Source organism: Colossoma macropomum, unplaced genomic scaffold (assembly GCF_904425465.1).
Source record: "Colossoma macropomum unplaced genomic scaffold, Colossoma_macropomum, whole genome shotgun sequence".
In the NCBI taxonomy this organism is placed as follows: Eukaryota; Metazoa; Chordata; class Actinopteri; order Characiformes; family Serrasalmidae; genus Colossoma; species Colossoma macropomum.
Window position 1 is genome coordinate 22,677,415 of NW_023494791.1, and position 9,651 is coordinate 22,687,065.

Genomic DNA, 9,651 nt, shown 5'->3' on the forward strand with positions numbered 1-9,651 from the left:
ATATAATGTTGTTCTACAGAATGCTACATATCATGACTAAAAATGCTAGTTTTTAGGCCGGAATGCCCCTTTAATGCATGTGTGAATATGTCTGGGATGTTATTACACCAGCAGCGTCACATGTACTGCGCATCTGAGAAATCAGTGTACTGGTCCCAGTGGATTTTGTTAATAAAATATCATTATTACACTCTATATTGTATTCAGAGAAAAACTGATGGTACTGAATGAGATTTCTGAGGTGCAGAATACACATATTTATCACTCTGCCTGCTAAATTAAGCTCCTGTAGGATTACACACTGAAGAGTTAAGTCAGGCCAGCTGCAGACCACGTCATAAATCTACACAGCAGAGGGAAAATTTTACTCATGTTAATCCTCTCCGCTAATGCTAACTAGCCTCCCTTGTCCAGGTAGAGGCCAAGGCTGCAGCAGAAAGGCAGATGTACATAGTAATGTGCTAGCATGCCCTGAAGTACACAAACAACCATTCATGAGCTTTCCTTAAGCCTCTCTCTCACACAGAATCATTCATTAATGAACTTTCCTTCAATCTATCTCCCTCTTTCACACATACACACGTGCATCTACATATATGAAGTATATGAAGTGTTAATTTGCAAAAACAGATCTCTCTGTTTAATGAATTTACATAAATGGTGTTTTTTTTTTATTGTGCATTCCAGGTAATATCAATCAAGCTGCAGTTGGATTGTTTTGATTAAGTAAAATAACTCTTCAAAATACAGGTAACTTACAAAATTAAACTTTGTTGACAAAAATAGATAACTCCAATGGTCATTTCAGTTAAACAAAGCCATGTAATGGATAAAAGTTTCTTTTGAGTGCACTATTAAACATTCCTTAATATAAAACAAGTAGGTAAAGTGCTGAAAATCACAACAAAAATCAGTCCATTAAAGGGCAATTTTAAACATCTGTAAGATCATACCTCGGAAAATCCTAAGGCTGACTCTCAAATGGCTCACTGCTCCCTATATAGTGCACTATGCAGGTTATACAATTTTGGCTTTAATACCCAAATATGGCACTATACGTCCAGAACTGTGCACACATGGCTGAATCCAAAGTGGTTCTTTGTTAGACACACTGTGCACTGTTTAAATGTGGTAGCCATTATTTTAAGACCTATGTGCTGCACTTTGTTGGGAGAAGATTTGAGATTCTGCGTAAAACAGTTAGCAGTGCTGTGTCACCTGACCCGAATATCGCGACTGATTGGCTGAACGGATTTATGGGGTTCTGCTCAAGAGCAGCACCATAGAACTTGTAGAGAGAAGAATTACCGCTCTGTCATGTCTTCCAGGTTTCTCAAACACTAGAGGGCGCTCCTGAGCAAATCCAGAATGAATGGGTTAAGATGGAGCATTTCAGCAAAATCATAGTTTATAAATACTAAAACATTTTTAAAATAAAAGAATACTTTCATTTCCTGAACAGTAAATAGCATAAACATTTCAACACCGCTGTTATATTTTAAAGAGCTTTTAAGTTATAGGAGTTTAAAACGGCACCTCATGTGTGACAATGGCGTCAATTAGTGCGAACAGCCAATGAGCTGCTCCGTTCACCAACCAATCAGCATTCACTAGCAGTAATGCTAATGTCCTACTGCCCAAAACCCATTTGCTGTAGAAAAAATGAAACATCCAGTTTTCTTTGATTTTTAGTGAAATACATCTTTCTACTTTATAAAATTAAAGGAAAGTTCTGGGCAAGTGATTAGAAACTATCTTAACTTTTCATTTTTAGCTGTTGAACTCCCATTCATTGAGGACTTGCTCGCAGGCATAATCTGGGGTTTTGCCATCATGTTTTTGATACAACAGGGGAAATCAGAAGAGGCCAGGCTCCTCATAAACTGGCTCTGGCAGCACTGCGTTCGACTGTTTCTGCTGTAAATGTACAATGTACAATAACGGCTTTTGTGACAAAACGTATTTAAGGTTCAGAGTGCTCTGTGTATTAAAAATAACTTGCTACTGTCAGCTTGTTTTTTTTAAAGAATGACGTTTATCATTTTTTGCAAATGAATTCTTCAATTTAAGTACACCAAATCCAGTGGGGAACCCTCAGTGCTTTTAGGCCTTTTAGCCTAATGATTTCTGTGAAATAAAAAATGTATGTCTGTAATTTTTAGTTCATTTTTACCTTTTTTTTTGGAAACAAAAGAGTTACATTTTTAAAAACACCCAACAGAAAATTATCCAGTCAGAATGTTTTTCTCTGTGGTATCCAGGTAGACTCAGCCAAGTTAGACACAAGCCAACCAACTTCTGAAGCTGAACTGTTAGGATCTGACAGTGGAACCAACCAGTCACGATTTTATTTACAATGGGTGGGACCAACTTTGTGAAAAAAATGTACTCTGGGCTTTTTCAAAGTCCTGAAAAATGGCCTGCGAAAGGTCCAAAGCATTTCAGTCAGTTGTTAGAAATAAAAAACAGCTGTAGCAGCTCTGTGCCAGAGCGCTCTACTGAAAGAGTCACTGTGAAACTGTTCAGTTCATGGAAGTTAATGGGAGAAACTATTTATTCCAAGTAATTTTGGACCATTTTTATTGATCTATTCATCACAAAATTTTGACACAATGTAAAGGGTATTTTTGGCGATTTCAAAATATGAAGAAAAAAACAAAAATGGAGATAATAGGTTTTGTCCCGACAGCAATGATATGTCAATGTTTATGTCAGAGTTTCAATAAAACATAGAGCATCTTTTACAAGCTTCACATATCTGTGTTTTGTCTAGAACAGTCATAAAAAATGATCATGTGAATCCCTATTAGCCCAGCGCTAATGCACTACTAGAATCCCATAAAGGCGCTAACAAAAATTAGCATTCTCATAGAGGTGTTTTTTTGTTCTTGTTTTTCACACAGTTGTGACATTTGTGGCTCAAACTGAAGGCCTAGCTCTAACAGTCATGGTTCTCTACTGACAATATTGGTTGCCTGACATTAGCAAAACAGTTGGAGACAGCACTGATCCTGAGTATTGAGATTTAGCAAAAATATCAGAGGGAAAAAGAAAGAATATGATCCAAATCTATTCTGATGTCATTATCTGTGTATTTATTCCTGAGGGGTAGTGGAGTGTTTGAGTAGTTTTAGCATGATGGTCTACATTTAGATCTAAGGTGAAGTGATGTGAATTCAAAAAAGTGAATAGAAAATAACAAATTTTTTATATAACAATTTTAGATCGGCATCGGTATCAGAATAAGAAAAAGTGGTATCATGCCATCTCTTAAAACAATTATTATGGATTTTTTTTTACATGTGAATAATGTTTTCCAATAATTATAAGTCCCATTTGAATTGTCTATAGATTCTCTGCTCTTCACTCATCACTGGTGGATAATTACATTAGCACATTCACAATGGAGAGCGAAAAAAAGACCTTCATAAATGCTGCAGTGTTCACTGAGTGATGGTTTGCAGACTTGTGACCTAGGGTGAAAAGGTCTCTTCCCCCGACACTGTTGTTATAATACTTACGTCTGACCTATAAAGCTATTATAGTGACCAACAGGTACACACTCTGTGCATGGTTTCCAATTTTGGTCTTTCAGATTTTTCATTATAATAGGTTAATGCCAAGCAAGAATACTCTGCATTGTGCATGTCTTGTTATTGATCGACAATAACAGCTTTCATTCACAAATATCACTGGGGCATTCATGTTTGTGTAGACGCTAAAGTGCTGCTCTCTCTGAACAGTGCCACTGTCGTGGTTTCATTATGTAAGCGCAATTACTTAAATCCTCCTGAATCCCATCTTGCGGGGCAAATTGGTTCGTCTGACTTTGCGATTATCTAATCTACTTGTTGGACTACCTGCCTTCAACCATGGATAGCGATGAGGAGACAGAGATTTTGCCATATGTAGGTACATAACTGCTCTCTGTGTGTCTCTGCAGGTTATTAGACCTTATGTAGACAAATTAGGCCTAGTATTTGTGTACTTATTTAAATTAGAACAGCATAACACATTTAGAATATAAAATACAGAGTAGTCTAACATTGGGAGTAAGAGTAGACATATAATAGCCACAACAGTTAGTCATCTAGTCTGTCTAGACTTTTCAGCAGAACTGAGCTCTTCTGTTTGCTCAGTGAAGACAAAGAGTCTCCTCATCTGAACGACCGTTTATGACGTTTCAGACAACTGATAATGATATGGAATACGCTGTTACTCTGAATTTCCCTTATGAATGCCAAATAAAATTAAGGGAGTGATTATTCTGAAAATGATAATGGGGGCCATATTTATTCTATAGGACCAGGTGATATCTGGCTGTTGCTATTGACACTCTCACAAATTCTCTTTTCTTTTTTCATTATTTATTCACCCATTCAGCATGTCACAGCTAAGGTAAGTGTAACTTTTTCAAAGAAAGTCATATTTCTACTAAACACAGTGCCATCCAACAGCACTGGGATGTCAAAACTAAAATTCCTGCCAAGCAGTTTATAGAGAATATGATTTGCCAAATGACACCTTTTATCTGGGAATATTTGTTCTCATTGACTTTTTACTGTATTCCAGTAAAGGCACTTCCAACTACAAGCTTTTTGTTTCTGTTGCAGACTCTGATTTAGGTGTTTTCCCCCCACTTTGTGCTTAATTGGATCTAAGCCCAGTACTTTTAGTGTGTAGCCTTTAGCCTTCTTTTGACACTAATGGGAGGTTTGTCTTTCACTGTAGCCTTCAGAATTTAGCACCAGCTGTTCAGGGTTATATTTTATAGTGTTCATATTTTTCAACTCCTATTCCATCTTTAATCCAAACTGTTTGAATATTCATCATCTCAATACCAATAGCAGGCCCTGTAGGTAAAATATGTCACAAGTGTATAAATGTACTGACACAAAACACATTTTACTATCTTACAAACACATAATAGTGAAACGCTGGCTATCTGTGAAAGAACAAACAAGCAGAAATTAGGCCTCACCCAGCATGTGTACTTTTTAATCTAACATGTTTGTTTAAGAAGTTGCAAACTCATGCTCAGTAATCATGAATGAACTCTTTACCCTCCACCAGTGCTGCGCCTACCATTTGGGTTATGTTTCAACCGAGTAAAAACCTCTTGCATCGACGTACCTGAGCCAATCAGCTGTTTGCCTTGAACGGATCTGTGCAAATACAATAAACATTCCCAGTCTCATGGCTGTAATCATGAGGAAATGATGATAGCACTCAGTGAGGGATTTTCCGGTCAGCGCCCAATGAACAGGTAGGAAATGAGTAGGAGGAAAGGACTTCATGAGAAATCATGACTCGTACTTACAAGCATGCTCCACATGCTGCAATAAACGAGTAAGGCCGAATTTCTAGAATACTGTGGGCAAATGAGTTTCACTTTATACACTCTCCAGCACTTAGGGTGACCTTAACGCTACAATGCTGAACATTAACAGAACGTTAACAGAACATTCCCTTTGGGACTCCATGAACCAGATCAGTTCCTGGGAGCATCAGTATAGGTCAGTGAAACAGTAAGAACAGGGCAACCCCAGATTTCCTCTAGAAAATGACTGATAATACTTGTCCATTGTTGACTAAAATTTGCTGGAATATGATAACATTAACTAGCAGCTCTTACTGACTACAGAGGAAAAGGAAATGTGTTTTCCTGTAATAATAAGAAGAAGAAGAAGAAGAGAAAGAAGAAGAAGAAAAATAAATATATGTATACAAGAAAAAGAAATGTATGTATATAAGTAGCACATTTCATACATTACAATGCAGTTCAAAGGGCTTTACAAAGAAAGAGGCAAATAAAAACCAGCATAACATAAAAACAGAAAAAAATAAAAGCCTTGAACAAGAAAGGAAACTAAGAATTTAATTACAAAAAAAAAACAAAAAACAAACAAATACCCCAACCCCACCCAAAAAAGTTGGTTGTGGTAGAATATGACTTATGATACTATTCCAGCTGAACTATGATCAGTTCCAGGGAGCAGCAGTGTAGGTCAGTGAAACAGCAATTGCATATATATATATATATATATATATATATATATATATATATATATATATATATATATATGTGTGTGTGTGTGTGTGTGTGTGTGTGGACAAAAGGACTGGGACACCTACACATTACACCCCCAGAGGCCTTTATGGCATCCCATTCTCAATCCACAGGCATTAAAATGGAGTTGGTCCCCCCTTTTTAGGCTTTCTACAAGATATTGTAGTGTGTCTGTGCCAAACTGTTCCCACAAAATTAGATGCACAGAATTGTCCAAAATATATAATCTATGCTGAAGCCTTGAGATTTCCCTTCTCTGGAACTACGGGGCCTAGGCCAACCCCTGAAAAACAGCCCTACAGCATTATGCCTCCTCTACCAAACTTTACAGTTGGCACAATGCAGTCAGGTAGGTAGAGAAGATAGAGAAGGGTGATTCATCACTCCACAAAATGCATTTCCGCTGCTCCAGAGTCCAGTGGCGGCGTGCCTTATACCATTGCCCCCGCCCCCCCGGCCCCAATATGTACATACATATAGTACTATACATGTTACAAAATAATGAAAGAAAAAGAACTCGCATAAAACCATAAATGTTTCAACTAGGCCTATTTTCACCCTGCGTGTGTCACAGAGATGACCCTCCACTCTGGACCAAAGTCATTACATTCACGTGCTGGAAAGAGGAAACGATGAGGTGGGGGATGGGCACAGGCCTGGGAGCACAACACACACACACACACACATGCACACACACACACACACACACACACAAACAGCTTGGCTCATCAGCTGCTTTCTATGTACATAACCACTTCTGCCTGATTCTAGTGCCTCAGTCATTAGGAGTGAGTAGACACCTATCTAAGTTGAGCACTTCTCCTCATGTTGACAAACTGGCAAGATATCAGTTGTGCTATAGCCACCAGTGCTCTTCTTTATGTCCATGGCTTGTTTTTGGATTGTACCTTGATAAACAAAAAATCTACCTGCAGAGCACCTTTTTCCAACACTGAATACAAAGAGCTAAAATCACAGCAGTAATAGCGTTGATATGAACAGGACAAAAGTGAGGTCCAAAAGTAAGTAAGGTAAGAGAAGAGAAACTTAGTTGACTGGCTCACTGATCTTAACATTGCTCTGTGATGTTAGTTATTGTTATACATTATATCGGTATTGGCAGCTAGTCTACCTTTGAGCTGTTTGTTAGTAATATAGACATTGAACTTATGAACTTTTGACATATGAACTTTTTCAGCTACAGAAATGAAATATAAACACCACCAATCCTCCAGATGATCAGGATAGTGTGTGTCTGAATTACACATAACATCTTTTCGCATCTCTTAGCTCAGTGGTCAACAGCCCTGGTCCTGAAGATACTTTCCTGCACAGTTTAGCTGACACCACACCTGGTTTCACAATTATCTTCAGAAGTCCATGACTAGCTGGATCAGGAGTGAAATGTGTGTTGGAGGTAAAACATGTAGGAAAGGAGATTAGGACTGGTGATATAAGGATTGGATTAATATTATCATCAGTAACAGTATATTATTATTTTTATTATTATTATTATTATTATTATTATTATTATTAGTAGTAGTAGTAGTAGTAGTAGCAGTATCATTATTAGTAGTAGTAACAACAACAAAACAACAACAATTATAATCAATAATAATAATAGCTAGTAACTTAACAAGTAGTTTAATATCTCTCCGTCTTCACTGCGGTTTGTTTATGGGAGACTTTTTCCATCGTTTGATAGAGGAGGAGGTGCTTAGAGGAGCTTGGTATGCGGTGATTGGTCGAGAGATGTGTCAGTCATTATTTAACGGTTAATTAAAAGAGACTTCGACCAATCACAATAACGACGCACATCAGCGACTCCTGGATTAATCGCGGTAACTGGATGCTGACCGAGTAGTGGCGCTGGCTAACACTACAGTCTAACTACGATATCTGACTGAGAGGTTGGTCACAAACTAGGACTGTAGTAACTCCCTCTTCTGCTGAAATATTGATATTTTAGTGTGTTTTAGAAACACTGTACTGAGTGTAGATCAGTGGAGAAACGTTAACTAGTAAATTCGCGACGGGTTTTGTTCAGTCAGTGATACCGTGTAACGTTAGCATCAGTCATCAGATAAGGACATATAAGCTAGCTAACTAGCTAGGTAGGTCAGCTAACCAAACTGTTTATCCCCCACCTCTGTCTCTAGATGACCAAAAAACCAAACAGTGTTTAGGATAAATCAATAGTTAGCATTCTGGATGATCGTGGTTTACTGACAGGTGGCTAAATGTGGAACTGTTCAGTGTTTGACATTTCTCTATAGAAAGCTGAGTGGTGTAGCTACGTTATCTAAGCTAACGGCTGTTCTTTCAGCGAGATTAGCTGGATGTTTGTCACATAAGCGTTGGCCGGTGTGAAGCCCGATCTCACATCCCCTGATTTCACTTCCCAATGACCCTCGGCCAGATTTAGCAAGTTAACATGTCATTATCATACAAGCCAGTACTGTTAACCGTAAACCGTGTCGCTGTTTTAATTCAGCTGTGTGCTAGTTAGCTTTATTGCGTTTGTTTATGAATATATTTAAGTTTACAAAAAGTCGGGAGATTGCAGAAAGGATAGCTGGCTAAGTCATTTTAGCTAGATATTTTTAAAACTTTATTAGCAAGCGATAATAGCTACAAACTTATAAAAGATGGTTCTTCAAGAGTTCTTTATTAAAGGCAGTGGTTCTGTTTAGAAGCATGAGTTCTGTATTGAACCATTTTATGCTTAAATTGTTCTTTTGAAAATGTGGTTTTACGAGGCCATGTTCTCTTTTTCTGTGTAGGTTACAGCAGGTTTACTATGTGGGCTATGTTCATGCTTGAGGAGGCTTTAGTGCTCCTCACCAAAAAAAAAGACCAGATGAGTTTGTGGCATTAATTTTAAGGCCTGCTTACTGTATTTTTTTAATGAATACAGTAATTATACTGTGTTATTTTTTATTTTAAATGGTAAAATACTTCTGTCAGTTCTTCTAAATGTGAAAAAGCTGTGTTCATCTTCCAGCATTACACCACTAGCTGGTTAGTTTTAGGATACCTATCTTGAAAATATGCTTTTGTTCTGTAAATATAATCAGTGTGTTTAAACTGAGGTCAAACTCATCAAATTGATCTCACCAGTTTGGTGTAGTGAAGATCATCAATTTGCGGTGTTTTTAAAGAAACATTTCAGACCTCCTGCAGGGTGGGCTAGTACTAGGAGCAGATGTTTATTTCTCTGTGCTGTTTTGTGTGTTTGGTGCCGTATCTGGCAGTTGTTTGCATTCTCACTTGGGTTTCTTTGCACCTCCCTGGAGACCATCATCTGCTTCATCTCAAACAAGTGCCATTCTCTTCTCTTTAAGCCCCAGCTGGTATTTGCTTCCTTATTAACCTTTTGACCTTGGTCCCCAGCTCTTTTAAAAGGATGTCATTTTCACTGGATTCTCTTTGTTCTTTCTTTCTTTACTCTACTTTACTATGTGGACCAATCCACGCTGGCCATGAAGCGAGGTTTCATTAAATTCAGGAAGAAGCAGAAGGCTAGGGGAAACATCATGCACTGATATGACTCGTTGCCATGTGATAGCATAACTTAGCAG